At 35.5% G+C, this 8,873-nt stretch overlaps 1 long non-coding RNA gene across 1 annotated transcript; it reads right to left on the bottom strand.

Annotated features, from left to right (window-relative positions):
• Positions 1-702: 702 nt before the first annotated feature.
• LOC143852009 (uncharacterized) lies at positions 703-1,765 on the bottom strand. Its single transcript, XR_013236596.1, has 2 exons — positions 1,146-1,765; positions 703-929 (listed from the first exon to the last, which is right to left on the bottom strand). It is a non-coding gene; the product is annotated as an uncharacterized LOC143852009 (long non-coding RNA).
• Between the last annotated feature and the right edge of the window lie 7,108 nt (positions 1,766-8,873).

Below are 8,873 nucleotides of genomic sequence, written 5' to 3'. Positions count from 1 at the left end.
CCCCAAAACTAACTAAAATCCATGGATTAACCAGGCTTTTGGGCAACCAAACAAAGCAAAGGAACTTTTGCTGGCGGTTCTAACGGCGGATAAAAGTGTAAAATACAACTCAACTAAGCCTTTGTCCCAAACTAGTAGGGGTCGGCTAATGAATCCCTTAGAAAATTTTCATGAAGTCGGATAAGAGTGAAATAATTTTAAAAATAATATTTTTTTAAAATATTTTAAATTAAGAAAAATCCCGAAAATTAGGTACAAAAAACCTGTGTATTCTATGTAAATCATAACATACGCTAGAAGAGCTTTTCTCAGCTCTAAAAATTCCGTAAGGGCCTGTCTGGATACCTCATGCATTTGTATTTAGATTTGGATTTGAGTTTTGAAGACAAAATACATCATTCATCTTCATGATCATGTTTTAAGAGAGAGACAAAGAGAGAGATGGAGGGAGGGAGGGATGTCTCATCGCTGCTGCTGGAGCAACATTGAGGAGCACACGGTGAAGGAAGTTGACACAAATATTGATTTCCAAATATGTCTAGCAGAAAAGATTTGAAAATCAGAATTTTTGGCAATGTTGAAGATGATTTGGAAATCTAAGGATCTGATCCAGCTCAAAATATCAACTAAATCCAAATCTAAATCTTGTGGGTATCCAAACGTGGCCTAAGCTAAATGTACACATCATAACATCTAAGGAACTGTTGGAACCATGTTGAAAGAGCTCTTATTTAATGAAACCAAGCAAACTAAAATATATCATCGTACTACAAAACATTATCTAATTTTAGAGGTTAAGTTCAATGCAAACTACAATAAGGATCCACATTATGATCTACGCAAGGAAGACAAGAACACTGTAGACGATTTAAAAGTTTGTTGCATGAGTAACACCCCACTTTTCCACTTTGCTCCCCATTTTTTGCTTCCTGAGATGCAACAAAGTTTAAAATCATTCTTCTCATTTCTGACAAAGAGTTGTTATTCCAATTGGTAGAAAATCTATATATCCTACCAAGTGTTGGTAAAAATACACTGGAATTTCAGATTATAATAATAAACAACACAAATAAAGCAATAATCCACATGTAACCGAACCAAAAATAATAGAAAGAATCAAACAGTAAAGAGAGAGAATGACTTACGGTTGAGTCGAGGCACTGATCTAAACCTTAAGGAAAATATTGTCCCTGCATTTGACGAATCAACAGTGGAAATGGATTCTCTAGCATATGCCTCCATGATACAACTCGTCCACTCTAAGGGGACGTGCACTTAAACAGCTCGGAACCCTTGAGAACATGCCTCACGTTTGCGGAATAAATTGGGAAGAAGAAAAAACTTAAAAGCATGAGTGTATGTACAAATATTTATAGGAATTGAAGATAATATTTAAGATACACATCTCTTTAATTGTAACTTTTAATATATATATATATATATATATATATATGACTTTTCGCATAAAGTAAATAAATAAATTTTGAATTTTTAAATTAAAGAAAAAGGTCAACTCTAAGTAAAATAAAGATAGATCACCAAATTTTGGACTTGACGATGAACCTCTTCAACATCGATGCCAGAACCTCTCAGATCTCCTTGTAGTTGAACCACCTATAAAAAAAGGGAAATGTTATCAGCACTACTGTATTTTAATAAGGGCACTCCTCACTTTATTAACTGTACGGTATGGTCCGCACCATAGGATGATCCAGACCGTCCATTAGATGGGCCACAGTCTAAATAGGTTGTGGCCGAAAAATCATTTCCATAGGTTGATCCTAACCCTCTGATCTAACCTATGGAAATGATTTTTGGGCCTTTAGGTTGTGGCCCATCTAATGGACGGTTTGGATCATCCTATGGTGCGGACCATACCGTACTTTTAATAAAGTGAGGAGTGTCCTCATCAAAATACAGTAGTGCTGATAACATTTCCCTAAAAAAATGGTTACATGAATTTCTAGAAATGTTGATGCTCTGTGCGAAACAGAAAAAATAATCAATTATAATAAGCTACTAACCAATCACACTTCATCTCTTGTAGCAGCATTAAGCACATCACACTCAATTATGCTATTATCCACACGAACAACTGTTGAAGATAAATTTCTCTTGGTAGCCTGAAAAACCATAAGACCTTTGATCTAAGAAAAGGTATAATGCATGAGTGATGCAGGGAAAGTGCGACGGGGCGTTGCTCAAGTGTGTAGAGACATGCTCTAATGAGTTTTGATGTAGATGTAACAAAAAAATCATAATCTTGTGGGAGATTCCTTAAGTTCTCAAGTGGATGTGCATAAAAAGGAATTTGACCTTGAAATCTTACTGTGATAAACACAACTCAGCAACCAATTCTGGATGTAATCTGGTCAGTCATAAACTGGTTTAAATTGGCATGTATAAACTGCCTTTTGGTATGATAAAATCCATCTGTCTGCCAGTGAGTGAGTCTTTAGAGCGGGCTTCGGATCCCTCTAAGATTCACCATGCAAACTATTTGTCTGTACCTCACTAACAGAGAATAGGAGAACAATTTGCTTGATGTCAAAATTCATTTATATGAAACAAACTACACCTATTCGGTTCACCTTCTTTCCAAGAAGCGCTTCCCAACAAAACACGTAGTTCGTAAATGGAAGGAAAGAAAAGTCTAATGCTACCAAAATTTTGAAGATTTCAAATGTCGTTAAAACCTTGGAAGTAATTATCTTCACCTGTAAAACAGCCAACAACCACAAAAATTATAATGTAATAAGAAAAATAAGGAAAACATATGAAAATGTTGAAAGTTACCTTCTTATGTTCCCGTTTGAAGGTAAAAAAACTTCTCTATGGTTCTGGCACATTTGAAAATGGGTGGTTTTTGTAGAGTGGGGAGAGAGAGAGAGGGACAACCACTTCTTTCAACAAGAACCATTTCATCCATAAACCCAATTTTCAAAATTAATATTAAAATTAGTAACGATACCGATAAATAAATTAGTATTTGTCGAGGCTATTGGATACCTCCTGACATCACCTGATTCCCATTAATTTGTAAATATATAATGACAAAAAGATTTCTATTATTCTAATATATTAATGATTGATAATGACAGGAGATGATGAGAATGAAATTGCAAGAATTGAGGCTAATCTTGGAGTTCGCTTTCAAATGAGATTGGCGTTTTTTCTGTTTTTCTCAGGAGTAATTGTAAGTAGTGAAAACAGTTTTAGGTAGTGCTATGTCTAGTTGAGGAGAGAGTGACATCAGGTTCGTGTTTTTCTGTTTTTCTCAAAAGTATTTGTAAGTAGACAGTGTAGGAAACTGTTGTAGCTGGTATTATATGATCGAGAATCATGAAAAGTCAGTGACGTCAATGAATTCTGTGTTGCTCTGTCTCTTGTCTATTTCTATTTGAGTTTTCTTTTTTGGAATGTATGAAAAATAGGAAAACCATGCAAATTGATTCATTAAAAGAAGAGGGTAAAATTTCTAAAATATTGCAAAATGAGATCAGGAAGAAGAGTTTTTAAAATGGAAAAAGTCATCTACAAAACTTCAAAATCTCAATTTTATTCAATTAATTAACAAATATTAACGATAAATTGGGGAAACCAATATTTAATCTTGAAAAATGAATAAATAACTCGTAATATTTATCCACTTTGAACAATAACTTCTATATATTTCCCTGCTAAATGACAAAATGTTAAAATGAAAAACAAAACAATATATATGGTGCTCCGACAAACCCTAACAATGAGTGGATTTTCTCAAATAAAACAAGAAAATGAATTGTTAGATGCATTTAATGTACTTAAGAGTATTTTGGTCATTGTACTTAACACACACACACACACACACATATATATATATATATATAAAGAGAGAGAGAGAGAGAGAGAGAGAGAGAGAGACATGTTAGTGAGGGGGGCTGGGGGAGAGCTCTCACTCCAACTCACATTCATCTCAATCTCATTTTCAACATGAATAAATATCTAACATTTTTTCAAATGTAAACTATTTTCAATTAATTAATCAGTCAACTGAAGGCAGAACATACTACCAAACAAGGTAGACATCAACATACCAAGCTAGCACCCAAACATGTAGCAACTAGCAATAACTAGAGATGCAATCAGAAAAATAAATATAAAGGGAAACAGGGGAAAAATAATTGTTGAACTCAAAATTTTACAAAAAAAAGAAAAATGAAAGGGATAAAGGTAAAATGCCTCGGTAAAAAAAGAAGAGAGAAATGGTGGTTACAGATTACGTTTTTCCTAAAACAAAAGGGATAAATGATGAGGTTACGTAACTTCCCATAAAAGAGGGATGTTGAAATCGTGGAACGAACGGTAAGGGTGAGCTGGTCGTTGGTAACGGCTCCAATAAGAGAAAGTGGAGATTGTGAAATTGAAGATAAACGATGAGTTAGCATTAGCCAATGACACCAAGAAGCTCTATAAATAGAGGAAAGATACTTTTGAGAGGGACCAGATCATTTGGAGAGAAAATGACGCAAAGGAAGAGAAGAACCAACAAAAAAAGAAGAAAAAGACAAAAAGGTAAACAAAAAAAGACTTCTCAAACTAGCATTTTTCTTTTCCCTATTTACCGACTTCCTCCGAGAAGCAGATAAGTACTTTTGAGTCTCTCCTCGGAGATTTAAAAGGAAGAAGACCTTTTCTTACGGGAGAAATATGATGAAGATGTTAATCTTAAGATCTTAAATTAATGTGCAAATAGATCCGTGCAAATAAACTAGAATACAAAAGAAAGATTGTGAGACTTACCTCGATCGGCCATGCCGGTGATCGATCGGGCTATGTCTTTCTACTACCTCTCTGGTCCGCCTGGTGGGAGAAATCTCCCTTTGGATAGTTTAGATGGCAGCAGAGACGAGCCCCTCTATTTATAGAAAAAGACCTATGGTTCCACCAACAATAAATCCTAATTGGCCTAATCTATTTAACCAACGGATGTAGTTGAATCTAGGGCTACATTAATTATCCATGTCTCAATTAGGATGAGATCCACTGATTACCTTAAAATACCCTTCACTAATCACTGTGGAAACAGGCAACTCCAGTAATTTCATATTTAATCTCATTCTTCAATCTAGACCGTCGATCTTAGATCAATGATTGCCAATATAAGATCCTACATTCTCCCACTTGGCAAGCATTGAACATAAGACTAACCTTGATACATATCTAGACTAGAAGACTTCTTGGCCAAATAAGATTAATGTGATGACATCTCAAAAACAGGATCACATCTCACAAGATTCTAACAACGAACCATAGAGGTCAATACTGCATCAAACGGTATACGACCAAGTATGATCACAATTACTAGAAATCTCGTTCACAAATGATCGCCGACAAGCATGGAATGTGTAGTATGGAAATACCGTACTTTTATGTGATCATTTTACGCTAAATCCAATATCGGTCAACCTTTGTGCTTTTCTCCTGAAGCTCTCATGTGAGTAATAATCGTCATACTTAACTGTAAAACTTAAGGCACTTTTGCTTCTTACCTGAAGCCCTTATCTGACTATTACCATCATGCTCAAGAATTAATGCTTCTTACATGGAGTCGACTACTACGGTCATGCTTAAGTATGAAACTTAAGGCTTTCATTCTAGGAATATTTCTACAATTACCCAAATGATAACACATTCCTTGACCGATATCAGAATTTTTTATTAAATCAATCCGGCTGCGCTCTAAGTAACTTTAAGAGCTGCCTACGTACCCGGAATTGGGATCAAGCCTGCACGTAGTTCTTGTTATTCTTTACAATATGTCAAAATTAAAATGTGCTCTCACTAACCAAGTACATTAAAGGATTAATCAACTGAAAATGGTCTCTACTCTCTGTACTTCAATAAATTATTTTCAACCAATTTTTATTAGCTCTAAGAAAACTTTCTCCATTTACTACTTGGAAAGTGACTTCATCTTTAATTTGAAGCCATGGGCCTGTGAACATCCACTGCTTTTTTCTTCTTTTCTAGCCAAGCTGGATATTGGCGACACTCTATCTTCTTATGTCCCTTCTTCCTGTAATGGAAGCATTTAATAACATGGCTATTCTCAATCTTGGGATCTTGTGGCAGCTTCGACGTGTTCAGCTAGAAAGGTTCCTTAAACTTTGGCTTCTACCTTTGAAAAGTGAACTCTTTAGCTTTCTCATGTTGTATCACGTAAGCACTTTTAGTTCTTTCTTTCTTCAAACGATCCTCGTCTTGGACACATACGGAGATCAGCACATTCAGCTCCCACTTTTCCTTAAATGCATTATAAGTGGTCTTTAGTTGTCCAAATTTTGACGGAAGTAAATTCAAGGCCAAGGTACTATAAATGAATCTGATATGTCTACTCCCAGAGACCTAAGTTTAGATCCCACGTCTATCATTCGTAAGATCTGCTCGCGCACACTTTCGTTTCCATCACATTTCATGTTAATCATGGTATTCATTAAAATTCCAGTCTATGCTTTCTCATATTCAACAAATTTTTGCACCACGACATCCAAGAAATCCTTGGCCTTATCATACTCAGGAATACCACCAATGATTACCTCGGACATATACCTACACATGATTAGAATACATATTCGATCGGCCATCACCCGTCTTTCATACTTGGTACTCGCTTTACTAGAGCAATATTCTCATTGTTTGGGCGGATCATCTTTCTCTAAGATCCAAGTCAAAATCCATGATCCCTAGAACAATCGCTAAGTGTCACTATCGATGGTAGTTGACTGGGTATAGATGAAGCGTTGATTCCTATAAAAGTCGAATTGAAACTACGTCACCGACGCTTTTATCTAGATTCTTTTAAGAATCCCCTCGAAGTCCTACCCGCATCCATGTAATCTCTCCTTTGGGATAAGATCATAATGTACAACGGTCCTGTCTAGAATTTTACAACAATTTCTTTAATCAATTCACTTGAAGTCTAAACTACATCTAAGTAATCAACTACATCTAAGTAATCTCTCCTTTGGGATAAGAACACAACATGCAATAGTCCTTTCCAGAACTTATCGCAATGCCAACCGATACAAAATACAATAGCTTTCGAAAATATCAATACCTTTGGGTTGAAGAGATCTGCTAGGCTATTAGACTTTCTTCGATTGCATGTGCCGTCTTGAATTGAGCCAAGTAGGGCTTTCCTTTGGGCCAACCACTACCTACTATAATTCAAAATGCAATTTCCTAAATGATTTGGAAAGTCATTTAGTTTTCGTGAATGGAACACTTTGGTGGTTAACCACTCACTTCAACTCTTTCCAGATCATGTAAATAGGACAATTATATCAATGCTTCCACTTTTTTAATGATAATTCATCATATAGAGTTTAATTATTGTTATTCACATGCTATAATTCATAGAAGATTTATTTTAGCAATAGTAAACCTAATAAAGCAATATTCCATGAATATCCTTGATACTCAACTCAACTCAACTAAGCCTTTGCCCCAAACTAGTTGGGGTCGGCTGATGAATCCTTTAGAAATTTTCATGAAGAAAGTGAAAGGATCTACTCGGCACAAATTGACTAAGTCTACTCCTGACACTAGTTGGGTTCGTCTACATGGATCATTTTCTTCCATTCTATCCTATCCAAGGTCATGTTATCTGTTATGTCTAGCCCTCAAGTCTTTCCTCACTGTTTCTACCCAAGTTGTTTTCGGTCTGCCCCTACCTCTTTTTACTCCATCAACTTGGCACGAGTCGCTTCTTCTCACTGGAGCATCCAAACGCCCACGTTGGATATGTCCAAACCATCTTAAGATATTCTCCATCCTTGATAAATAATAGATGATTCTTCAAAATTATCTATCTATCTTTGATAAATAATCAATGGACAATTTATTGTACTATCTTTAAACAAAATAATTACAACACCCCCCCTGAAATTTTTTAATAATTACTAAAATGCTCATGGACTAATCATCATGATTAATAAATCACCTTTGGGCAATTATAATAATAACTAAACTTATCTAGAGCACTTTATCATAATTATTAAAATTAGATAAATTTATAATACCAAATTATTTTCAATCTACTTAAATAATTTCTCAAAATCAATCAAAGCATAAAATCAAGGGTATTATTTCCAAAGGAACACCTTAATTATCAAAACCGAACCTTACACAAATTATAAAACATGTAAGAGTGACGATATCAATATATGTGTCTGTGTGTGTTCATGTCAAAACTTCCAGGTGCCATTAGCCATACTGAAAAAGACTTATACCATACACAAAGATCCCTTTAGAATCTCTTCCTAGAGACTCAAAAGTCAGAAGACCTTTCTCCACAAGGAGAAATATGATAAAGATGACGGATTCCCAAAAGGAAGGAATTCTCCTCCGGGACAAAGATGATACAGTTCCCCAAAAGGAAGCAAAAGAGGATTCCTTTAGAATCACTTCTTCGAGCCTCGAAAGGGAGAAGACCTTTCTCCTCTGGGAGAATAATGATAAAGATGATGGTTCATCAGAAGGAAGGAAAAGAAGATCCCTTCAGAATCTCTTCGTAGAAACTCAAGAGGGAAAAGACATTTCTTCTCTGGGAGAAAGATGATAAAGATGACGGTTCCCTAAAATGAAAGAAAAGACGATCACTTTAGCATCTCTTCCTGGAGACTCAAAAGGGAGAAGACCTTTCTCCTCAGGGAGAAATATGAAGGTCCTTTTAGAATTTCTTTCCGGAGACTTAAAATGGAGAAAACCTTTCTCCTCCGGGGAAAGATGATAAAAGATCACTGTTCCCGAAAACAAAGGAAAAGAAGATCCCTTCACAATCTCTTCCTAGACCCTAAAAAGGGAGAAAACCTTTCCCCTCCATGAGAAAT

The sequence above is a fragment of the Tasmannia lanceolata genome, unplaced genomic scaffold, assembly GCF_043159265.1.
Source record: "Tasmannia lanceolata isolate RefF3 unplaced genomic scaffold, GAP_Taslan_0.1 ptg000018l, whole genome shotgun sequence".
Classification (NCBI taxonomy): Eukaryota; Viridiplantae; Streptophyta; class Magnoliopsida; order Canellales; family Winteraceae; genus Tasmannia; species Tasmannia lanceolata.
This window is presented reverse-complemented; position numbering and strand designations above follow the sequence as displayed.